Here is a 26,129-nt window from a genome sequence, read left to right as displayed (position 1 = left end):
TAGTTAGGCTACAAGACTGTTGATTTCTTCTACCCTTTCTCTTCCTTTGGTTAGAGTTGCTATAATCTCTTGTCCTGGATTATGAAACAGCCTTCTAGTTGGTCAGTGGCTTTCAGCTTCATTCCTCTCCAATCTATTTGGTACACTGTTACCAGTGGTCTTTATAAAGCACAGATCGGAATATGTGATTCCCTTGCTTTAAAACTCTTGGATGGCTTGCCTGCCCTTAGGATGGTCCAGCAAGTGCTACCCTCCAACTGTGGCTGTGCCTGTCTCTCAAGCCTCTGAGCAGCCCCTCCTCCCACAATTCACCTTATATTGAGCACCAGTTGAAATCTCTCAGTGGCCACAGGACTTCATCCTTTCTGGGGCCAGTGGGCCACATTCCAAGGCTTCAAGGCTGCTCCCTCTCCCTGGACTTCCCTGCTGCTGGTATCAACCAGGCCAGTAGCAATGCCATTATCTACACTGACCTTTATATTACTGAATGCTGTTTGGGTTTTCTGTTATTCCTTTTTTCCTTAGAATATATGCTACTTGAGATGTGTAGTCAGATATTGTCTTAAAGTCACTTGATGTAATTATCTTCTGTGTAGTTGTATCACCAACTTCATAAACAGGCTCTTTTTCTTGAATACTTTTTAAAAAAATTAATTAATTTTGAGAATGGATTAGGAAACTGGCCAATTTTTATGATTTTTGGTAGAGATGGGGTTTCACCATGTTGCCCAGGCTGGTCTTGAACTCCTGGCCTCAAGCAATCCACCTGCCTCGGCCTCCCAAAGTGCTGGGATTACAAGTGTGAGCCACTGTGCCAGGCCGTCATTGGTTTTAAACTTTAAGGATTGCTATTAAAAATTAAATTCCTTTTTACCAAGAAGTTTTTATTTCATACCTAAACCCTTCTTCTCTGTTTCTCCTGTCTTGCTAACAAAGTATGCTGTTAAAGTTTTGGGGTTTTGCCAATCTGTCAGGTAAGAAATAATATTTCAGTATAGCTTAAATTTGTTGTTTCTTTTTATGAGATAAAGGATATATCATGTCTGTGATACAGATTGCAAATATATTTTTCCAGTTGTCATATGCTTGACTTTGTATATATTGTTTTATTTCTATCCAAGTTTTATATCTTTATATAGTTGTGTTTCTCAGTCTTACCGTGTATTGCTTTGGATTTGCAGTCATAGTTAGGATATTTGCCCCACTCTCAATTTATGGAGCATCCATTTATATTTTCTTCTAGTACATGTAAGGCTTATGATTTCACTTTTTAAAAAACATTTAAGACTCTGATCCATTTGAAATTTATCTTAGTATTTGGTTTGAGGAAGGATCTGATTTTATCTTTATCCCAATGGCCAGTCAGTTGTCTCAACAGTACTTATTAAAAACTTTTTTCTTCACTGATTTGAGATGCTGTCTTTATTGAATACTAAGCCTTTGTATGCATTTAGATTTCTTACTGGATTTTCTGTTTTGTTCCATTGGTTTGATTGCCAATTCATATGCTGTTACAAAATCATCTTAATTTTAGAGGCTTTATCATTTAACATCTGGAAGGGCCAATTTTTAAAATATTGCTCTTTTTTCAGGGTTTTCCTGGCTGTTTTTGCTTGTTTATTCTGGCATATGAACTTAATAATCAATTTGTCTGGTTTCAAGAGGAGATGACTTGATGGTATTTTTATTAGGATTGTGTTACATTTTATAAATTAGCTTAGGGAGAACTAGCATCTTTACCATATTGACTCTTCTATCCAAGATTATGGTCTGTCTTTTCATTTGCTCAAAGCTACTTTGGTGATTTTTCAGGAGTGTTACATGTTTTTCCTTATATAAAAGCTGTATGCTTCTTTTTCAGTTTATTAGACCTTTATTCTTAACATTTAAAAAATAATAATTCTGTTTAGAATCCCTCCAGAAGATCCTAGAGAAGTTCTACACACCCACATATTCCAAACATTTTGCATGCGACTTCAAATTATTCCTAGATACCTCCCCCCTTAAAGCTCATCCTATTATATTGTTCCCTAAATCTCCTTCTTTTGTCCACCTTCATCTCTTTCTCACTCTCACCTCTTAGCACTGTGTCCTGCGTACAGTTCAGTCAGAACATATTTGCTGAATGGATGAATAAAGTAGTGAGGGGAGAATGAAGGTGGGTGAAAGAGTGAGAGCCCGTCAGACTCTATTTGGAAAGGTCATCCTTGTTGTGTTTCTAAGTCTGCAGCCATTGATTCACTGGGTCATAGTACTTGGTTCTCCTCTTTCCTCCATTCCAAAACTTTTTTAAAAGTTCTGGTGAACTTTAAAATTTTCATAATATTAAAATATAATAATTCATGTCAACATTATATGACATTTCACATCATGTTGATAATAATAGTTACCATTTATTGAACACGTACAAAATACCAGGCAGTGTACTAGGTATTCTACAGTGTTGTTTCATGTAACCCTCACAACAACTAAGCAATAGGTATTATTACTGCCGTTTCTAAAAATTAAGAAAATTTTCAAATATAAAAGTGAGAGTAGCATTATGAACTCCCATATACTTGTTAACTTCATTTTACCCTTGAGAAAACAGGTTTTGAAAGGTTAAGTAACTCAAGGTTACAAAGCTAACGTCAGATTTAGAACCCAACTCTTCATAGCTCCTTATTAAAAATTGTTTTTCAAATTTTAGGCTCTAGCTGGCCAGGGAAGAGCAGAAGGAAAGGAGAGAGTCAAGAGCCACTCTTCAAACTAGTATAGTATTATAGAAGACTCTAATAGTAGTCTTCCCATCTACGAATTCACACCCAGATACTTCCTTCTCTACTCACTGCAGACAGTAAACCCTCCCATCTTCCCCCCTTTACTGCTTCTCATGTGCTCTTCTCACTCTGTCTTCTATTTCTCTAGTTGTATTACTACAATCTGATATTGGTTGGTTTTCAAAGGCTTGCCACTGTTTTGAATACTTACCTCCTAGTATGATGTCGTGAACATAGTGGGAACCAATACATTTAAATTAAATAACAGTGAAACTTGCTCTTAATCATTTAGCCTATAAGTTTGGCGTGGTACTTGTTACTTTTGAATGTTGCTCTGAAGGCCTGAAGTCATTCAGTTTGACCACTCTAGACACAAGCTGCTCATTCAGTTGGTACTCTGCTGTCAGTTCTCCTCAGTTGTAGTCAGGTTAAAACCAGAGGGAGACTTGCTAAGGTCAGAGTCCAAGACAGCAGAATAATTGGCCCCTAGAGTTCCGTTGTTGTTGTTTTTTTTTTTTTCTGGACAGTAAAATGTTGAGGATGAAATTTCCGTACATTCCTTTGAACATTTTTGAGCAAATACTATAGAATCCCATAGGCTCTTTCCCAACATTAACAGCAATAGAGAAGTTATCCTCTTTTACGTTTTTTTGTTAGCTCCTTAAGTTAACCCTCTTGACATACTCCCTGATGATAGAGGGAAATAGAGAGATGAAAATAATTCCCACTTCTTCAAAGACAAAAGAAAAAGCCTATAACACTAGGAGGAGACGAGAAAGGAGTTGATCTGTGAAATGTACACAGAGGGGTACTGAAGGCTGAGTGATCTGAGTAGTGTGATAGGACAGTGTTGCTGGAAGTTGGGGGTCTGTAGTCTCTTCAGTGCTCTGGTACTTAACTACAAAAGTGTGAGAAAAGAAGGATTTAAGCTGAAAGTGGTCTCTTCTTCCCAGCTGTGCCATAAGCTCCTTGAGAGCAGGGATTATGCTGAATTTCTTCTCTGTGTAGTGCCAAGCCTCAGTTAAGGTCATTCGGCTGAGCTCAGTGATAATCTGCTGGATTGACAAGCACATCTTTTTCGCTGATAGGGCTGGGACACAGCCTTGGGGTCACACTGGGGCCACATGGGCTCCCACATCCTTCAGCTGCCCTGTTACCAAGGTGCACAGCCTTGAACAAGTAGGAAGTGGCAGGGAGGGTTGAGGAATGTGTGTGCGGTGTCTCACCTGCACAGAATACGTAGGCTCTACATCTCCATTATCTGTTCTTATTTAAAAACCACTTCATTAACAGGGTATCCTTGTAATGCCTCTGAACAGAGAAGTTATCAAAAAAGTAGGAGAAAGAAGCTAAGGTTAAGAACTTCACCGCTTTTTAAATTTTAAAGTTTGGGCAGTATCACTCAGTGGTCAAAGTTTCGGCTCTAGAGTCAGACAGCATGAGTTCACTAACTGACTCTACCACTCACTGGCTTTGTGATTTGGGGCAGGTCATTTAATCTCTCTAGGCCTCCACTTCCTCATTTGAAAGTGGGGTTAATAATAGTAACTATCTCACCGGTTTTGCAAAAATTATTTAAGGCCACCAATGTAAAGTGCTTGGCACAATACCTGAGATATAATAAATGCTTAATAAATGTTAGCTATTATTGTTAACCTCTCAAACGCATTCTTCTTCCCTTTTCCAAAATGTTGTCTTCTTTACGTTCCACTTAGAATATATATCTAAGCCATAGGTAACGGGAAGAGTCTCATTTCTGTCATTAATGAACTGGAAGATCTTAAAACACTTTACATTTCAAGGCTGTGGTTTCCTCATCTATGAAATGTGGGAATTGGGCCAGGTGATTTCAAAGTCCTTTGCATCTTCTAATTTTTAATGAGTTTAAGGTTTTGTATGAAATCTCAGATTATAGCCCAGCCGTCTTGTTATGAGAAGTCGGACTCTCCCCACTTTCTCTCTTTCCTGGCTTAGTCTCATTCCAGTCCAGCTGTATGAAATGAGCAATGCAGTTGTCTATGAATTCTTTTCTTTTAAAAAAATTATGTGACATTTGACATATATAGAAGATACATATGTAACTTGAAAGTGATGAAGCAGAATGATAAAAAGCAAATACTTTGATAGGTGTATTTTATGCTTCCTTTTCCAAAGGTAGTAACACCTAACATTTAGTGACCGTTAACAGTGTTACAGGAACTGCTGTTTATGTGTATTGACTCATTTACATGTAGTAGCTCATTCATACAACTACCTCATGAAATAAGCACTAATATTATCCCCATTTTACATATGAGAAGACTGAGGCCAAGAGAGTTAAGCAACTTGACTAAAATTTAGCTGGTAAGAGGGGCAGAGCTGGGATTCATGCTCCTGGTTCTCTCTAGAGCCTGCGCGCCACACCTTTACTGTAGAGCACATAGCCGCTGGCATCACAGTGCCTGGTGTGTTATTCTTTAGTTGCCAGGGCCCCTTAATTTTTACATTAGATGGGTATCTGTGAATTCTGGAATTTGGTACTGTATTTATGTGTGACCCAGATTTATTCCCTGATGAAGAAAAGTGTATTATAATCAAGCTGATGAAAACTTAGGTATCATCCGTGTTTTCAGGGCAGAGCAAAATGCTTTTCAGTACCAGTGACAAAGCAAAGGGTCTTTTTGATACCTAAGAGATTGGATTTGAAAGCATTGGAGTGGTAATTGCTTGTTGAGACTCCTGACTGCAGGATGGAAAAGTTGGCCTTAAGTATAATGTGGTCACAATCCCTAATCACTCATTAGATACATGTGTCGCTCAGGAGATTTTGCAGTTTGGTCTGTAAAGAGTTATCTTGGATGAACTACTGGATCAGAGCAGCATGGCCTGGAAAGGCACCTAAATCTCTCAAAGCCTCCTTCTGTTATAACAGTCTTGAAAATTGCTTGTTTCTATGAATTAGTCAGAAGATAAGAGGACATAAGCAGTTTGTTACGCTGAACATTTTGATATTTTGCCTCATTGTATTTTGTAGAACACCTCAAAAGAAGTTTCATTAGAAATGGAGAGAATCTGGAAAAAGAAATTAATTGAAAAGAATGGTTATTATAGGCACATCAGGAATCAGATGCTACCTACCAGTTTTGAAAACAAACCTTTCTAGTGGTCCTTAATCTTCTCCATGTCTCTATCTCCTTGACAATCTGTGAGATGATAGTGGTGGGGCAATGATCTTGATCATGGCAGCTAGCAGCTAATTATTGAGTGCTTGCTACGTCCCTGGCCTATGGTGCCAGTGCTTTAGGTGTAACTCATTTAATCTTCCAGCAGCCCAATGAGAAAGGTACTATTACTATCTGCATTTTGTAGATGAGGAAACAGAGCTCCTAATAGGTTAGGTAATTTGCCCAGGATCACACACTTTGTAATTGAACATTCAAGATTCGCACCTGGGTAGTCTGGCTCCAGCTCTGGCCTTTAACCACTAAGCTACATTGCTCATGAAAGCTGTGGGCCCTCTCCCCCAGAAAGGGTGTAGTTGGGCAACATTACATGGGCAGTAATTTAAAGAGCTTCTGGACTCTTCTTCCCCTATCCAGTCCATTGATTTGGGTTCAAACCCTACCCTAGACTTATGTCAGTTCCTTTCAGGCAGAGATTATGTCTTATATCTGTGTTTGGTACATAGTAGGAGCTAAATAAATGTTGAATGAATGAATGGTACGTTGGAAATGACACTAGCTTTAAAGCCAGCCCCACCTGTCTGGGATTTTATTCTTAAATTTCCTGTTATAAGGTTTATGCATGTTTACTATAGAAAATTTTATAACATATGAAGAAGAAAATAAGTCTGCCATAATGACAGTACCTAGGATAACCACTCTTAGCATTTTTCTGTATTTTCTATATTTTTAAATGCAAATATGTATATGCATGCACACATATTTTTAAACCAAATTGGAATTATACACGTATTCAGTTGCATGCTGGTTGTTTTCTTTTTAGTATATCGAGAGCATTTTCCTACGTCATTAAAAACCTTCAAGTGCCTTTTTTTCCCCCACAAAAGTATTTATATGTAATTTACATACCATAGAATTTACCATTTTAAAGTGTACAATTCAAACATCTGTGTAACTGTTATGGGATCTTTAGGGTGTCGATTTTCTTCCTGGAAACCTCTGTTGGCTGTTGGCGCCTTTGCCCAACCTCTTGTCCTGCATCCAGGTATGCAGACAAGTGACGGGTGAAGAAAACAAAGAGCAGATTTATTTAGTGTTAGAACAGCTCAGAGGAGACCCGCGATGGTTAGTTCCCCTCTGTAGGCAGGCAGGTTGTCTGTCGAGTGTTCAGCTCTCAGTAGAGAGGAAGCCCTGGAGAGGGTAGCTCCTCTCTGCTTGCTGGTTGACTAGCTGCTCTCAGCAAAGAGGACGCCCTGGAGAGGGTAACTCCTCTCTGCGGGCAGGTCATTTGGCAGTCTCTGCAGGTCTCTGAAGTTCTCAGCAGAGAGGGTAGCTCCTCTCTGCAGCTAGTCATCCCATGTCTGCTCAGCTGTGGCTGAGTCCGGGGCTCTTATGGGCCTCAGAGGGGAGGAAGTGCGGTATGTGCCAGTTGGCCCATGGGTGGCCATGGGCGGGCCTGGAAAAGGCACCAGTTCCCACTCTGGTCAGTGGGACTGGCAGCCAGGCCCCCAGCCTTCAGGCCCCTCCCTGGCCTGAAGGAGGGACCTTACTGGGACCTGCCCCCTTCTACCTGGGACTCTGTCTGCCTGCTGTTGTTCATGGTGCTTGGGCTCTGCCCAACTTTGCTCCAGATTGAGATCGGAGTGGGTGCTGATAGCAGGGAGAAGCCAAACAGTGGGGGCAGGCACTTCTGAGCCTGTGAGGGTGGGGCCTTCCCAGGCCCCCAAGAGTGCAGGGATGCCTGAGTTGCAGCCATGGTTTGGGGGGTTTCAGCTGCCCCATGGGGGGCAGGGCTTCTGCCTGCTTCTGGCTCCCCAAGAACACAAGGAGGCTCATATCTGCAGCCACAACTTGGGTGGTGCCCCTGCCTGCTCCGTGGAACATGTAGCCCTGCCCAGGCCTCCTTGCTTCAGCCAGGATGATGGCAGGCCAACTGGATCAGCTGCCACCATTATAACCATCACCACTTTCCAATTCCAGAACGTGTTTTATCACTCTGAAACCCCCCCGTACCTGTTAGTAGTCACTCCCCATTTACTCTTCCCCAAAGGGTCTGGTAACCACTAATCCACTTTCTGTCTCTATGGATTTGCTTATTCTGGACATTTCATATGAATGGAATCATATACAGCAATATGTGGCCTTTTATGTCTGGCTAAACTGGCTTTTACTTAGCATAATGTTTTCAAGATTCATCCATGTTGTAGAATGTATCAGTACCTCCTTTTTATGGATGAATAATATTCCATTGTTTACATATATAATATTTTGTTTGTCCATTCATAAGTTGATGGACATTTAGGTTGTTTGCATTTTTTGGCCGTTAGGCTTAATGCTCCAATGAACATTAATGTACAAGTTTTTGAGTGGATCCATGTTTTCATTTGTCTCAGATATATACTAGGAGTGGAACTGCTGGGTCATATGGTGTCTCTGTGCTTAACTCTTTGAGAAACTGCCAGACTGTTTTCCACAGGGGTGGCACCATCTTATGTTCCCACCAGCAATTCCATGAGGGTTCCAGTTTCTCCATATTCTCAGCAACACTTGTATTTTCTGTTTTCTGTTTTATTTTATTATACCCATCCTAGTGTTATGTGAAGTTGTATCTCACTACAGTTTTGATCTGCATTTACTAATGACTGATGATGAACATCTGTTCATGTACTTATTGGCCACTTTGCCTGTCTTTGGAGAGATGTGTATTCAAATCCTTTGCCCATTTTAAAATTGGCTTATTTGTCCTTTTATTGTTGAGTTGTAAGAGTTCCGGATACTAGATTCTGGTACACTATATGTATTCTGAATACTAGACCTTTATCAGATATGTGATTTGAAAATACTTGTTCCCATTCTGTGCAGTGTCTCTTTACTTTCATGATGATGTCCTTTGATAAACAGACATTGAAAAATATGATGAAATTCGATTTATTTATTTATTGGGGGATTACATGTTCTTTTAGTGTCATATAGAGAGCCTAATTTTATGGCTGCATAATATTCCATAATATGGCTGTATGCCATATTTACTTTAAAACCTCGTATATTTAAGTTTGTCTGCAGGTTTTTTTTTAACCATTAATACTATTGCTGCGAATATAGTGTACATAAATATTTCATTGCATATATAATTAATTATTTCTGATAGATTCCTAGAAGTGATTCTAAAAGGCATAAACATTAACATTTTTTTTCCTGCTACTATCATGGATTTCTCATTCTTTTTTATCTGGAATTATACAGCTTGTATATAAAGTAACTCTGGTAAAACATTCAAGCAGTGCAAGTAAAGTATACTTTTCCCCACCCTGCAAATTCTCGAGTCTCTAAGGACATTTTTATAGCTTTAGATGAGCAGATTACTCCCAGATTATTTACCAGCCTTGTTTCCTAAAAAGTTTTACCAGATTATACTTCCATCAGCATTGCGTGGGTACCTAGCCCATTGCTCCCTCTCCTATGTTATTAGTGCAAGTAGTTTTGTTTTTGTTTTTTGAGACAGAGTCTCGCTGTGTCACCCAGGCTGTAGTGCAGTGGCGCAATCTCTGCTCACTGCAATCTCTGCCTCCCTGGTTTAAGCAATTCTCCCACCTCAGCCTCCTGAGTAGCTGGGATCACAGGTGGGCACCACTACACCTGGCTAATTTTTGTATTTTTAGTAGAGACAGGGTTTCACCATGTTGGCCAGGCTGGTCTTGAACTCCTGACCTCAAGTGATCCTCCCACCTCAGCCTCCCGAAGTGCTGGGATTACAGACATGAGCCACTGTGTCAGGCCTGTTTTTTGTTTTTTTTGTTTTTCCTGATAATAATAGCAGGCTGGGCACAGTAGCTTATGCCTGTAATCCCAGCACCTTGGGAAGCCAAGGCAGGAGGATCCCTTGAACCCAGGAGTTCGAGAGCAGCCTGGGCAACATAGGGAGACCCTGTCTACAAATCAAAAAATTAGTCAGGTGTAGTGGCTCATGCCTGTAGTCCTAGCTACCTGAGAGGCTGATGCGGGAGGATTGCTTCAGCCCAGGTGGTCAAGGCTGCAGTGAGCCAAGGTCGCACCACTGTACTTCAGCCTGAGTGACAGAGCAAGACCCCATCTCAAAAAAAAAAAAAAAAGAAAAGAAGCTAATACTTATTGAGCATTTACTGTTGACAGTCACTTTGCTAAAGCAATTCAGGTGCATTCTCTCATTTCATCTTCACACTAAAACTATAAGGATGTTAAGGCTCACAGTGATTAAAGTGGTATGCCCAAGGTCACCGAGTGAGTGTTCAAGTTAGTTCTGCCAAATCCGAGTCCATGGTCTAAAACACTATTTCCCAATTAAATACTGTCACTGAAAAACTTTTGATTCCATGTTTTGATTTGTGTTTCTTTAATTATTCACCAGGCTGAATTTTTAATCAGTTTATTGACTTTTAATTTTTTGTGAATTATCTATATTTTTCTTTTTAAAATTTAAAATGTTAATGTTTCCTTTTTTTTTTTTTTTTTTTTTGGAGACAGGATGTTGCTCTGTTGCGTATGCTGGAGTGCAGTGACACAATCATGGCTCACTGCAGCTTGAAACTCCTGGGCTCAAGTGATCCTCCTCCCTCAGCCTTCCACCTAGCTGGGAGTATAAGCATGTGTCACCATGCCTGGCTTTTTTTTTTTTTTTTTTTTTTTTTTTTTAGTTTTTGTAGAAATGGGGTCTCGCTCTGTTGCTTAAGCTGATCTCGAACTCCTGGGCTCAAGTAATCCTCCTGCCTTGGCCTCCCAAAATGTTGGGATTATAGGCATGGGCTGCCATGCTTGGCGTTTCCTTATTGATTTGTATAATCTTTCTTTTTTGGTTTGTTTAGTAGGGACAGGGTCTTGCTCTATCACTCAGGCTGGAATACAGTGGCACAATCATAGCTCACTATAGCCTTGACTGCCTAGTCTCGAGTCATGTCCCCGCCTCAGCTACCTGAACAGCGAGGACTACAGGTGTACTCCACCACACTTGGCTAATTTTTTGGTATTTTTTTTAGAGATGGAGTGTCACTATGTTGCCCAGGCTAGTCTTGAATTCCTTGTCTCAAGGGATCCTCCTGCCTTGGCCTCCCAAAGTGCTGGGATTATAGGCATTGAGCCACTGTGCCTGGTTGTCACTTCTTACATGCCATGAAGTGTTCACTGGTTTATCATTTATGTTTTAATTTTGTTGATGGTGTTTTGTTTTAAAGCTTACATTTTTATGTAGTCAAATCTATTGATCATTTGTGAATTTCTTCTGTTTCCTTTATGCATAGAAAAGCCTCTTCCAGTTATGTTTTCATTAATGTATTACTTCTTTTTTTTTAAGAGACACAGTCTCACTATGTTGCCCAGGATAGAGTGTGGTGTCTGTTCGCAGGTGTGATCAAAGAGCACTACAGCCTTGGCCTCCTGGCCTCAAGCCATTCTCTTGCGCCAGCCTCCTGAGGAGCTGTGACTACAGGTACATGCCATTGCACCCAGCTATATTATGTTAATAGTCACCTAAATGTTTTTGAGGTCAAGTCACAAATCCACCTGATAGGGTTTTTTTGTTTTTTTTTTTTTGTTTGTTTGTTTTTATGAGACGGAGTCTTACTCTGTCACCCAGGCTGGAGTGCAGTGGTGCGATCTTGGGTCACTGAAACCTCCGCCTCCTGGCTTCAGGCAATTTTCCTGCCTCAGCCTCCTGAGTAGCTACCACGCCCGACTAATTTTTGTATTTTTAGTAGAGACGGGGTTTCACCATGTTGGTCAGGCTGGCTTTGAACTCCTGACCTTAAGTGACCGCCTGCCTTGGCCTCCCAAAGTGCTGCTATTACAGGTGTGAGCCAGTGTGCCTGGCCCCACCTTATAGTTCTAGTGGCAGTGGATTGGGAAATTTGCAATCATATGTTTGCATATATTTTGGGCAGTTTTATGACTTAAAGATAGTTATTTTTTTGCTGAAAGAGCCATCAGTGGTTGAATTTTAATCAACATTCGAAGAAAAAAATGATAAACAGGCTGTATAACCAGCCTAGTGCTTCAGCAGCATGTGAGATGCGTGGAAGCCCTCCCCACTGAAGCCCTGTTGTGTGTACTTAGGAGTTTGGTATCTTGGTTCAAATACTGGCTTAAAAGCTCAGAAACCTGGATCCTGGTTCTGGCCCTGCTGTTGCCTGTTATAGATTTATGACTTGAGCAGGTCACTTGATTTCTATCAATTCTTTCATCTGTAAAATAATAGGGCTGAATTACATAATCTCTGAGGATAATTCTAGTTGCATAATTCTGACTGTTATCCTTCTGATAAGGAATCATTTCATGTACATTTGGTATCGATAAGTTTTTTATAAAGTTTTAAGTGGCATGAAGGAAGGGAGAGTAGTAACAAGTGAATGAAGTGTGTGGGAGAAAGGAGTGGGTGGGGGAACAGAGAAAGGGAACAAGGAATGAGTCTGCCACAGCCAGTGTATGGCAGATGGCCCAGAAGGAAGCTAGAAGGGGGATAAATCTGAAGTGAGCTGGGAGCTTCATTGGGCTTCGGCTTCTTGAAGGAGGAGTAGTTCTGATCTGGTATAGACAGATGTCCCGAGCGCCAAAAGAAAAGCCTATGGTCAGGGCCAGTAGGAGGGTACTCTGAGAGAAAGAGACTGAAAAATTAGCACATGGTCATGATTATTAGATACCTGCCAAAAGTTATCTCAAAGACAAAGCAATGCAACTACATCAATAGAAACTGGAGCCACAGAAGAGTCTAGGAACCCCGTAATAGACGAGACATCAGAGAATGTCAGTTGGCAGTGCCCGTGCCGTGTAGTTGGCCCTCAGACTCCACCTGCCGGGTTGTGGGGCAAGGCATTTACTTTAATGGTAAAGACAGAGGCACCAGGCTTCCACTAAATGTTGGTTGCATACACCTAACTTCCTTTGCTGTCTTCTATGATTCTGAAGAGACTTTCTGATGTTATTTGACCTTGCCATTTGAATTTTTTCACAGATAACTGCAAAGAATAGCTATATTTCTCCTTGTGAATTAATGAATTGCCTTTCTGATTTGTGCTTCTTCTGTGTCTAGATAGTGTTATCCAACCTCCTCAAGTCCAGTTAACTTTAAGACTTTGACAGGTTAAAATTTCTGTATCAGCAAGGTTGACAACCAAACTAGACCTTTTGGTAAATTAAGTTGAAGCCATCTTGGAAAGTCTTCTGGCAGCCAGCCAGCTGGCCTATTCCAATAGCACTCTTTCCCAGATAACATATCACCATCCATCCTTTAGCAGAGACCAGCAGAAAAAACAAGGAGCCTCAAATGCAGGCACTCCTGCCAGGCCACCCAGCAGTCCATCTCTGCCTGTGAGGGATTGGGGAATGATGGCAGTGAGCCCAGAAATACTGTCAGCCAGAGAGATTAAAGTAGTAGTTAAGAACACGGAGCCAGGCACATCTGCATTTGGGCTCTGCTCAAACTTATTAGCTGTGTGGTCTTGTGGGTTATATAACCTTGCTTGACATTAGTTTCCTCATCTATAAAATAGGGATATAATGCTATCTACCTCATTGAGATGTTAGGGGAATTAAATGAGAAAGTGTGTGGAACGTGCTTAGCACAATGCCAGACATTATTACCATGATAGAGCAGTTGATGACCTTGCCAAAGGCATTTGAGAGCCTCAAGGATATGGAAAAGGGCAGAGACCAGTGGATTGGGCAAAAAAGATGTTTTAATCACCTCCTATTCACCCCATCCGAAGAGAGAGGGATTTCCACTGTAGGGTTATGGGGATGCTGAACACATGACACCTGACAGTGGACAGATGAGCTTGACAGCTGTAGTCACATATACTCACAGCCTGGAAGCTGCGATACCACACACCACGTAGGCCCACACGGGAGCTGCACTCGAGAGCAGAGTAAGCCACCGGCGAGGGGCTGTGGGAAGCAGCCTTTGTAGTGTCAAGAGCGGATGGTGCCCCCTGGTTCTGGCCAGAGGATATGATTGGCTTGTTTGAATAATTCCAGGGGCTGGCTGGGAACTGTAACCCACTCACTTCTCAAGAATAAGCAAGAGCTGTACCTGGTCCCCTTAGTAAGGAGGATTGTTTGGGCAGGGGACCTTATCCGTGGAGCACAATGGGGAGGGGTACTTGTGGTAGGCCATTTGAGGCCCTTGAGATTGTACTAGATGTCAAGTAAGCATGTAACTGAGCTGCTTTTTTTTTTTTTCAGAGTCTTGCTGTGTTGCCCAGGCTGGAGTCTAGAGTACACTGGTACAAACATGGCTCACTGAAGCCTCAACCTCCTGGGCTCAAGTGATCCTTCCACCTCAGCCTCCCAAGTAGCCGGGACTATAGGCGCAGGCCACCACACCTGGCTAATTTTTTGTGTTTCTTGTAGAGACGGGGGTCTTGCCATGTTGCCCAGACTGGTCTTGAACTCCTGAACTCAAGTGATCCTCCTGCCTCGGCCTCCCAAAGTGTTGGGATTACAGGTGTGAGCCACTGTGTCCAGCCTCATATTGAGCTTTAATTTTAGACTTTACACCACAAAAGAGAATACTAACCTTGAAATGCTTTTGAATACAGCTTTCAGGGGATCTGAGTAGGAGGCTATGGGAGAGAAGTAGAGGTGTTTGATTCTGTGAGAGACGACAGATGGCATAATGGCTAGAAAGGAAATGTCACAGTAGGTCATATATTGTGTCATGAGCCAAGATATCTTCACTGTGTTCAGTTCAGCATATATTTATTGGCTGGCTGTACCATTCTAGGTCCTTCGAGGCTTAACTAGGTCTGGTTGACCATTTCCTAGATCAGGAGCAGTGTGTCCTGGCACAGGATCCTGTTAGGTCTAGTTACTTTGGCAGCAACTGGCTAAAGCCTGGGGCCCTAGAAGATAGGCTGCTGGAATGCATTCCAAAAGAGTTTGGGTTGGTACCAGGAGGCCACAGAGCTATTTGCCTAAGGCCTGGTTGTTAGGATCCTCCATGTCATATGGATTTATTCCCAGAGATACTTTGGACATTGTTTTTCTGTCTGGAGCCAAGGGCAGGTGCAAAAGAGGGATTTGAGGGTGACTTGTGACTTTCTAGAGGTGAAGTGTTGCTTAAAACATATTTGATAATAATTAGATGTGATTTTAGATTAGGTATTGTTGTACAGCACTTTGCTACTCAGAGATGGTTCCTTGGACCAACAGCAGCTAGGTCACCCGGAGCGTATTAAAAATGAAGAGTCTGAGGCCCCACCCAAAACTTCTGAATCAGAATCTTTTCATTAGCAAGATCCGCAGGTGATTCTTATGCACATTAAAGTGTGAGAAACTGTTCTAGTGGATAAAGGGCATGAGCTTTCGGGTCAGACTGACTGTATGAAAATTTCTGTTCCTCTACTGATTTGCTATATGTCCTCGGGTCTGTTACTTAACTTCACTATCAGGGGCTTATTTGTAAATTGGGTTTAACTGTCTTGCTGGCTTGTTAGTATTAAAGGAGGTGATATGGAGAAAGAGCTTAGAAACATAGTAAGGTACTTAAATATCAGTAGCTATTAGTGGTTATTTGATAAATAATATTCTAGTATTATTTAGAATATGAAAAGAGAGTGCAGGATATCATTAGGGCTGACCCAGCCATGCGATGTGAATTGGTGATTGAGAAAAACATGGTCTCCTGAGCGGATGGGGCAGTGGATGTGTTTGGCTCACTGACCAGTTCCCTCAGGATGAGACTGTAACTGCTCATTTTAAGTAACCAAGCGTTGACAGCTATACTCTTAATGGCTTGTAAGCTCTTAGAAGGGAGAAATTATCTGCAAAAGTGGTAGCTAAATCTTAGCGTTCAGTGAGGCCTTGGCATTATAGAGGAAGGAACCATGTCTTAGGAATTGAACCTGAGTTCGAGTGTGGATTTTGCCATTTATTAGCTCTGTGGCCCTTAACAAGGCAGTTAACATCTCGGAGCCTTAGTCCTCATCTGTAAAACGAGGATAAGTGGGATTATGAGCTGTAAATCCCAGTATATAAGCAAAGTGTTATTAGCATCATCCCTACTTGATATCTACAACAGAGCTCACTAGACAGCCTCCCAAATCCCCAAAGGTGAATTTTATGCCTGATTCACACCCTTTAGAATCTTCAGTGCTGGCATTCTTCAGAGCTGTCCTGGCTGCCTGGATTTCCCAATGACTAGAATAGAATGTACCTTAGGAAGGCATACAGGCCATTCGAGTATCGCTCCAAATCTTGGGGAGTGGAACCGAAGCACACTAGCGTTTGGGAAGGAATCATGATGACAGTGAAAGCATTTGAAACAATGATGATACATGTGAGAGATACTATCATGAACCCAGGAGTGTGAAATACAGAAATCTGCATCTCTTACACTCCACATTGTTGCCTTTCAGGCCCTCGGTACAAGAGAACAGACCAAATTACAGCAGCTTTTGAACTTGAGAAATCTGGGCCTACTAAAAGCTACAGTCACCCTTTCCTAACCTTACCAATCCTCCTTGCATCCTCAGAAATAATTGCTAGGAGTTCTCTTTTAACTTAGCTCATCCCTTAGATACCTTACATTTTAAGTCATCTTTTTGTGTTTAGCAAACCCCCCATTTCTTGTTTCTGAATGTGTGATCTTTGCTCTAATTATGTTGAGAGTGCCTGTTATTTCACCTGACTCTGGTTGTTTGTGAGCTACTAAGTAGCCATGAGGTTAAAACAGACTAGGATCAGAGAGCATCTCAGCCTCTCAGGACCTTAGTTTCCTCCTTTAAAAAGGAAGGAGATTGGACTAAGGTCATTTGGTCATGCGACAAGAGTATGTGATAGATAAAGTAATGAACTTCTGTTCGGTGAAAGCAATGAATAGGGCTCTCCAAGGTCCCTTTCAGCTTTCTGGTTCCAGCAGAGCCCAGGCCTCAAAAGAGAAGTCAAGATTTTATTCAGAAGATAGGGATTACCAGTACCAACAATAAAAAAAAACAAACAGGTAAGGTTGCATCAAGCTGGAACACCCAAAAAGATGTCTCAGACCACGGGATAGGTCTGCCCATAGGAGGGTGCAGAATTGTTAGGGGAGACAGAATCGAAGACCTTGATCAAGAATTAGAATGACTTTTCTCTCTTGGATATTGAAATATGGAAATCCAGGCAGAGGTGGGTCTAGCTTTTGCTTCATGAACCTCAAACTGTTTATTGGGAGGCAATATATATAGGAAGCCTGTTACTCCTTCCTAGTGCTAATGTGTTTCCCTTATTAGTCCATTCTGCTGGTCACTAGCAAAGCTCTGCTTTAATTATGCTGTTCCTAGTTCAGTGTGCCTTTCTCAGAAAGCAGGCATTTAAGTTCCTCTGCTATTGTCTGGACTCATGCTCCATACTTCCTCTTACATGGGTGTTTTTGGAGATCTACCTCTGGCCATCCCAGTGTCCATAACAGCGATAGCAGTTACTTATCAGGTGCCTTTCCAAAGCCAGGTGCGGTGCCAGTTGCCTGCAAGCATATGTTATTTCCAGCGTATGTGCCAAGTATGTCTCTTTAGGTCTGGGTTCATGTTTCTTCCTTTGTCTGCAATTCTTTTTCTTTTCACCTTGTCTGTTGAAATTGAACCTTGAAATTACCAGCCCTAGTCCTTCCCTTGCCACTCACTGGGATTAATCTGTTTTTTTCTTCTCTCCTTTTCTTCCTTTCCCTCTTCTTGTCTCTTGTGGATTGAGTTCTTTTAAGAGTTCTCTTTTCAATCATTCCAGTGTTGGATTCAGGATTGGATTACCATCTCCCTGTGGACAAGGATCTTGTTTTACTTACCTTTCCTTTTGCTCCCACACAGCACCTAGCAAGGTACTGAGTAAATGGTGGGCAGTTGACCCACAAATAGTTAATTATTTATGTATGTTACCACTGATTGGTATGAGGACATGTGTGTATTGCTGGCTGAAGACTTAGGGGAAAATTAGTACAATAAATTGGAGAATATCAGGTCCAGTTCCCTGAGGCACAGAAGAGAGCCCCTTACCCTCTAGTAGTAGCGGCAAAGGCTTTTGTCTTGTTAGGGAACTTGCCAGCAATTGCGGATTACAGAACATCCACTTTATTGATTTAAGCAACGTAGATTGAGACTGTAAATATTTAGTATTATTTTCCTCCCTATTCATTAAAGGGATTCCATGTTTTGTACAAACTTAGTTCTCACTTGTACTTTTTCTGGTTTTTCTCCTGTGTATGACTGTTGTTTCCTTATAACTTAGAGGATCCTCAAACTTTCTTTTGAGACAGTCTTACTCTGTCAGCCTGGAGTGCAATGGCGTGATCTCAGCTCACTACAACCTCTGCCTCCCAGGTTCAAGTGATCCCCCACCTCAGCCTCCCGAGTAGCTGGGACTACAGTCATATGCCACTACACCTGGCTAGTTTTTTTGTGTGTTCTTTAGAGATGGGGTTTTGCCGTGTTGCCCAAGCTGGTCTTAAACTCCTGGGCTCAAGTGATCCGCCCACCACAGCCTCCCAAAGTGCTGGGATTACAGGCGTGAGCCACCACGCCCAGCCCTCAAACTTTCAAATCCTTTTTGGAAGTAGACAGAATAAAAATTTAAATGAATAAATATTCTTTGTGCTCCTTTTGGAAAGCTGGCCTAGTTTCTACTTTGTGTTGAATTCCCATTTGTGTTTTGAGTCATTATGCGGCACTTGGTTCAGCCAATTAAGTTTCCTCTTTCTAAGTATCTTTATTCTATATCAGTATAGTCTTTTCTTGAGGCTTTAATATTGTTCCTTTGAGGAACATTCATCTTTCTGGTACTCTTCTGTTGCTTAAACGTTCTTCCCATGGGACCTTTGACAATTTTTTCGAGCCTAGCAATTCAGTTAAGTACTTAATAACATAATTTAGGTTCCCTCTATACCTGAGTCTACAGGACTTCGAGATTCCAACATGCAGTGTTCCACTATGCTTTCTTACCTCCGGAAAGTGCCCTTTCACCACATGACATCTAGTGCTATATTCTGTCTCCTCCATTTACTTCCTTGCAAAGAAAGTTAGGCAGAAACAGTAAAATATATATTAGAGACTTTTACATTTCAGTTGGGACATGAGCAAAATATAGTTTAGCCTGTATAGTGTATTTCCATAGCCCCCAAATCACTAGTGTATCCCTCATGATTATATATATTTATTTAATAACAGAATTGTGTTCCTGAAAGTGGTATGTACAGATTCTAGTTTAATTGTTTATTTACAGATAAATACTTAAGCTATCAAGTCAGATGGCTAGTTTCAAAACTGTTTAATGAGGATGATTTCATAGCCTTTCTCGGAGCCAATAATAAGAGCTAACACATACAGTGCTTAACAATATGCTAGGCACTGTTTTAAGTGTAAATACACCCACACACTAACAAGCAACATAGAGCTGGCTTTTAAGAAATACAGTTTTGGGAGGCCAAGGTGGGCAGATAACGAGGTCAAGAGATCGAGACCATCCTGGCCAACGTGGTGAAACCCCGTCTCTACTAAAGATACAAAAATTAGCTGGGCATGGTGGCACGCGCCTGTAGTCCCAGCTACTCGGGCAGCTGAGGCAGGAAGATAGCTTGAACCCGGGAAGCGAAGGTTGCAGTGAGCTGAGATTGCGCCACTGCACTCCAGCCTGGTCAACAGAGCGAGACTCTGTCTCAAAAAAAAAAAAGAAAAGAAAAGAAAAGAAAGAAAGCTAATTAAGATGGTAGAAATAAGTCCAAATATATTACTCATCATAATAAATAAATATTAAAGTCTCTTATTAAAAGGCTGGTCTCAAACTCCTGATCTCAAGTGATCCTCCCGCCTCGGCCTCTCAAAGTGCTGGGATTAACAGGCGTGAGTCAGCGTGCCCAGCCATCTTAATTTGTTTTTTGTTTACCGTACTTTTCTTGCCTTCCTTCTTCCCCTTTCCCACCTTCTACTGGATTAATCACATTTTCTTTATTCTCTTTTATACCTCTTGTTTGTAAATATTCAGTTTCTATTCCCTTGTATCCTTGTACATAAACGTACATAGTTTACTTAATAGAGGCTAAAGGTGTTATTTTCTCGTCCTTGACTCTTAGAACACCCTAACTTTAGTTTCTCTCACTTTTTGTGTTGTTGTTGATTTTTAATTTCAGAGAGACAGTGGATTACAGTGTTTAACAGTACAGAACTCCGTGTCAGACTGCCCAGTTTTGAACCCCACACTGCCACATACTAGCCGTGTGGCCCTGAGTGAGTTATGTAACCTCTCTGTGCTATAATTTTCTTTTTTTTTTTTTTTTTTTTTGAGACGGAGTCTCGCTCTGTCATTTAGGCTGGAGTGCAGTGGTGCCATCTTGGTTCACTGCAAGCTCCGCCTCCTGGGTTCACGCCTTTCTCCTGTCTCAGCCTCCTGAGTAGCTGGGACTACAGGCGCCTGCTACCACGTCTGGCTAATTTTTTATATTTTTAGTAGAGACGGGGTTTCACCGTGTTAGCCAGGATGGTCTTGATCTCCTGACCTCGTGATCTGCCCACCTCGGCCTCCCAAAGTGCTGGGATTAAGGCGTGAGCCACCGTGCCCGGCTCTGTGCTATAATTTTCTTACCTATAAAATGGAGATGATGAGTACCCACTTCATAGGGTTGTTGAAAGGATTAAATGAGTTAATATACGCAAAGCATTTAGAACAGTGCCTGGCACATAGTAAGCACTCATTATGTGGTAGCTACTATGATTGTCATTATTCTACTTTGTTTTTAATCTCCCCTTCCCATACTCATTTTTAGATGTTGGTGCATTTTAGATATATTAACATATTAAGTAATTTTTAAATTGAGATATAATTAACATACATTACAATAATCTTGTGTTCTATTTGAAGAGTTTTGACAAATATCTACTCTTGTAACCATGACCCAAATTAAGATGTAGAACATTTTTCCATTCTCATGGAAAGTTTCTTGGTGTCTCTTTACATTTAATGTTTTTACTACTCACACCACCTCTAGAACCACTGTCTGATTTTTATCATGGTAGATTAGTTTTGCCTGTATTTCTACTTTCTATAAGTTGGATCATATAGTATGTACTCTTTTGTTTCTGGCTTCTTTGACATAACATGTTTTTAAAATTTTATCTGTGTTCTTGCATGTATAATAGTTCAGTCTTCATTATAAGAAATTGCCAATCTGTTCTTCAAGTAGGTGTACCATTTTACACTTCCACCAACAGTGTATGAGAGTTCTGGTCACTCAACGTTCTCACCAACATTTGGTGTTATCAGTCTTTCTGATTTTAATTATTTTAGTGGAGATGATGTTTGATAATTCTTTTGTTTGCTGCTTGCTATTTTTTTCTTAGCATATTTATCCCTTCTTTCTGGTTCAGTTTCCTTCTTATAGTAATTCTTTCAGTGACAGTCTCTGAGTCTTTTATGTTTGTTTATAAAGTCAGCCTGACCTGATAGTTTATCATATAAATACTTGGTTGATTGGTGTTTTCCTTAATATTTGAAAGCTGTTGCTCCATTTTCTTTTTACATCTATTATTATTAATGAGAAGTCTGTATCAGCCTAGTTGTCATTCTTTTGTAAATAATGTGTTTTCTCTTGGTTTGCTTAAATATCTTTTTCTGTGTTGATATTTTGAAGCTTTTATTCTTAAAACTCATTCTTTAATTCTAGAAAATTCCTAGATATGTCTTCAAATTGCTTCTCCCACATGTTCTCCAGTGTCTCCAGCTGGAACACCTATTAGATGCATGTTTGGCTCTCTCATTTATCTTCTATGTCCCTTAACCTCTTTTTCATATTTTCTTTTTAACTACTACCTTATAAGCAGTTTTCTCAGACTTTTCTTCCTAATCACACATTTTTTCTTTAGCTTCATCTAATCTATTCATCCATTGATGGATTTCAGTGACTTAATTTTGTAGTCCTGTAAGTTCTTTGTTTTTTTTTTTTGGGACAGAGTCTCACTCTGTTGCTGAGGCTGGAGTGCAGTAACACCGTGTCAGCTCACTGCAACCTCCGTCTCCTGGGTTCAAGCAATTCTCCTGCCTCAGCCTCCTGAGTAGCTGGGATTACAGGCACCCCCCCACCACGCCAGCTAGTTTTTATATTTTTAGTAGAGACGGGGTTTCGCCGTGTTGGCTGGCTGGTCTCGAACTCCTGACCTCGAGTGATCCACCTGCCTCGGCCTCCCAAAGTGCTGGGATTACAGGCGTGAGCCACTGTGCCCAGCCAGGAATTTCTTATATATTCTAGATATCAATTCCTTGTTGCCTTTAAACTTTGCAAATATCTGCCATTTCTGTCATTTGTCCATCTGTCTCTAGTATCCTTTGACAGAAACCTTTAATACCTATACAGTCTAATTTATTTTCTTTTTTCAGCTTTCGGGGCATTGTTTCAGAAGTCTTTGCCTTACCTGTTTCAAAGGTCCCCTCTGACATTTTCTGCTATTAGCTTTTATAGATTTACTTTTCACATCCAGGTCTTCCTCATATGGTTTGTAATTATGAGCTTCTTTTCTGTGTCGTTGTTGTTGTTGTTGTTGTTGTTGTCATTTTTTGTATTTTTAGTAGAGACGGGGTTTCATCGTGTTAGCCAGGATGGTCTCGATCTCCTGACCTCGTGATCTGCCCGCCTCGGCCTCCCAAAGTGCTGGGATTACAGGCGTGAGCCACCGCGCCCTGCCTTTTTCTGTGTTTTTCTTTTTCTCTATGTGAGTCCCTGTGTTTTTTCTGCTGCATGCTAGAGACCAGTTTTTATGTTAATTTCTTGACTTGAGATTCCTGTATGATACAGAGTATAAATTTGGATGCTATACCTCTGTATGGCATAGACATGCATTTTACCTTTTTTCCTGCTGATGGCCTAGATAATAAGCAACTTTTATTGCTGTTTCCCTGAGCCAGTGAGCAGATTTTTGAGACTGCATATCAAGGAAGGATCAGCATTTGAGGCTCTGGGCTTTATGCAAGGGTCTCAGTGCTAACTCCCCACCTTCTACCTGCCTGAAGCTACATTTGCAGTCTCCATGTGAGTATTAATGCTTCCTCCTCGCAGTTTAGGGCCTGTACAGGAGTTTGAAACCCCTGTAGGCCACCATGGTCTCAATTCCCACTTACTGTTCTAGCTTTGATTTTGATGTTTCTTTCATTTCAGGTACGTAGGGATTTCTTTTCTTTAATTTTTTTTCAAGCCTATGTATTTTAAAAGCATTTTTATGTTTTATCCAGCATTTCTGTGTATTTGTAGTGGGAGAAAAAGAGCCATTTACTTCAGCTCAGTGTGCCATTTTGCCAAAAGTCTGTTTTTTAATTATTATTGCATTAATCTCAGTAAATTTTCAATTTTAGACATTGCCAACTTAGATTCATTATGTAGCCATTGACCACCCTTGAATGTTTTAGGCCTTAACGGTTCCCATTTTCCTTTCATTGCTCAAGCTTATAATCATCTTTTTAGTATCTATATATTGGTAAGCCAGATAATTAGGTTCAGTTTTCTTTTTAACCTTGCCCAGTTGCTCATTCTGCTGAAGTTTTTCTTTTTCTCTTCTTATTTAGTTGTTCACAAAAACATTAAATAGCTCTGACCACATAATGCTTGAAATATCTCCCTCTGCATCTTGGGTGAATCTTCTCTTGTTTAATCTGATGTGGGTACCCTCCCCAGAAACTTAAAAGCAACCTTTTAAGTTTGAGTCTATCCCGAAAATATAATTCCAGTCACTTGTTTCTTACTAATAAGAATGTTTAAAAAGATCTAATGTATGTCCAGGTAAGTCTTTTGGTTTACTGTAATCCGTAAGACTTATGTCTTGTTTTACCAAAAAAAAAAAAAAAAAAAAAAAAAAAATCACATTACATTGGTGTAATTTGTTTCTTAGAAAAACCTCATCAGTGCCTGTTTATGGTCTTCTGTTATTTGCAAATTGAATTCTTGTTCAGATTTTTCTCAAATATTAATTTAAATATTTATTTAAATATTAAAACTAGAAAAAAATGTTTTTCTAGTTTTAAATCTTATGGAATTTTCCCTCCTCTTTCCATAAAACACCAAGAGATAAAAATTCCAGTCACCTACTAGAGCTACTTCTATTAGATAAAAGCCACTTACCTCCTAGGACTGTTCTTCATTTGTTTAAAAATATATGTGCATTTTTATAATATAGATTAAAACAGACTGTATTCAAAAAGTAGGGGTAGACATTCTTAAAGATTTTCTTTGAGCAAGCTGAAAACAATCATATGAATTCATATGAATGCCCAACAATATTAGGTACATGGTATAGAAGGGGCTTGGGGTAGTTAGAACTGAAACATTTATATTTATTTCAGCAAATCTTTATTTTAATTAATAAACTATTTTTTAGAGCAGTTTGAGGTACATGCAAAATTAAGCGGAAATTACAGAGGGTTTGCAGATCCCTCCCCACTCCCATTCTCCACACATGCACAACCTGTCCCACCATCCATGTCTCACACCATATTGGTACATTTCTTATAATTGATGAACCTACATTGACACATAATTCTTACCCGGAGTCCATAGTTTACATCAGGGTTCACTGTTGGTGTTGTGCATTCTGTGGGTTTTGACAAATGTATAATGACTTATATTTGCCATTGTAGATTCATGAAGAATAATTTCACTGCCCTAAAAATCCTCTGTGCTTTGCTTATTCATCCCTCCCTCTCCTCTAACCCCTGGCGATCACTGGTCTTTTTTACTATCTATATATTTACCTTTTCCAGAACGTCATATATTTGGAATTATAAAGTATGTAGCATTTTCAGATTGACTTCTTTCACTTAGAAATATGCATTTAAGGCCGGGCGCGGTGGCTCACGCCTGTAATCTGTAATCCCAGCACTTTGGGAGGCCAAGGCAGGTGGATCACGAGGTCAGGAGGTCGAGACCATCCTGGCTAACACAGTGAAACCCCGTCTCTATCAAAAATACAAAAAAATTAGCCGGGCGTGGTGGCGGGCGCCTGTAGTCCTAGCTACTCAGGAGGCTGAGGCAGGAGAATGGTGTGAACCCGGGAGGCGGAGCTTGCAGTGAGCCGAGATCACGCCACTGCACTCCAGCCCGGGCGACAGAGCAGGACTCCGTCTCAAAAAAAAAAAAAAGAAATATGCATTTAAGTTTCTTCCCTGTCTTTTCATGGCTTTATGTCTCATATCTTTTTAGCACTTTTTAGTCCATTGTCTGGAGGTACCACAGTTTATTCATTATATCTACTTCTTGCTTGCTTCCAAATTTTGGCAATTATGAATAAAGCTGCTTTATAAGCATCATGTGTAGGCTTTTGTGTGGCCATAAGTCTTCAACCCCTTTGGTTAATTACCAAGGAATGTGATTACTAGATCATGTGGCAAGAGTATGTTTGGTTTTGTAAGAAACTGTTAATCTGTAGAATGTCTGTACTATTTTGCATTCCCACCAGCATTGAATGAAAGTTCCTGTTTCTCTACATCCTCGTCAGCCTTTAGTATTCCCTGTGTTTTGGATTTTGGTCATTCTGATAGGTGTGTGATGGTATCTTGTTTTAATTTGTAATTCTCTAAAGACATGCCATGTACAACATCTTTTCATGTACTTATTTGTCATCTGCATATCTTCTTTGATGAGGTGTCTGTTCAGGTCTTCTGCTATTTTTTAATTGGGTTGTTTTCTTATTGTTGAGTTTTGAGAGTTCTTTGTGTATTTTGGATAATAGTCTTTTATCAGGTGTGTCTTTTGCAAATATTTTCTCCCAGTCTGTGGCTTGTCTTTTCATTCTTTTGACATTGTCTTTCATGGAGCAAAATTTATTTCTGTCATGGATTGTGCCTTTGGTGTTGTACCTAAAAAGACTGCCATAGCCAAAGTCAACTAAGTTTTCTCCTATGTTAACTTCTAGGAATTATAATTTTCTATTTTACATATAGGTCTCTGATGTATTTTAAGTTAATTTTTGTGAAGGGTGTAAGGTCTATGTCTAGATTCATTTTTTTGTATGTGAATGTCCAGTTGGTTCCAGCATCACTTGTTGAAAAGATGCTCTTTGCTTCATTTTAGTGCCTTTGCTCCTTTGTCAAAGATGAATTGACTATATTTGTGTGGGTCTGTTTCTGGGCTTTCTGTTCTGTTCCACTGGTCTACTTGTCTATTCTTTCACCAATACCACATTGTCTTCATTATTGTAGCTTTAAAATAGTAAATGTTGAAGTCAGTATCAGTCCTCCAACTTCA

General features: G+C 40.4%; 1 protein-coding gene across 5 annotated transcripts in view; it reads left to right on the top strand.

Annotated features, from left to right (window-relative positions):
* Positions 1 to 26,129, top strand: part of ZBTB40 (zinc finger and BTB domain containing 40) — a 78,798-nt gene that overhangs the window by 6,270 nt on the left and 46,399 nt on the right. For 2 of the 5 annotated variants that reach the window (XM_016956019.3, XM_063804451.1), the window contains one exon: positions 11,244 to 11,378. The exons of the other annotated variants lie outside the window; for them this stretch is intronic. The gene's annotated coding sequence lies outside the window, so the exon portion shown is untranslated. Of the gene's footprint in view, positions 1 to 11,243; positions 11,379 to 26,129 lie in introns of those variants that run through there. 5 annotated transcript variants of the gene reach the window in all.

Source organism: Pan troglodytes, chromosome 1 (assembly GCF_028858775.2).
Source record: "Pan troglodytes isolate AG18354 chromosome 1, NHGRI_mPanTro3-v2.0_pri, whole genome shotgun sequence".
In the NCBI taxonomy this organism is placed as follows: Eukaryota; Metazoa; Chordata; class Mammalia; order Primates; family Hominidae; genus Pan; species Pan troglodytes.
Note: the sequence above shows the minus strand (reverse complement) of the source record. Positions and strands in the feature narration are given on the sequence as shown.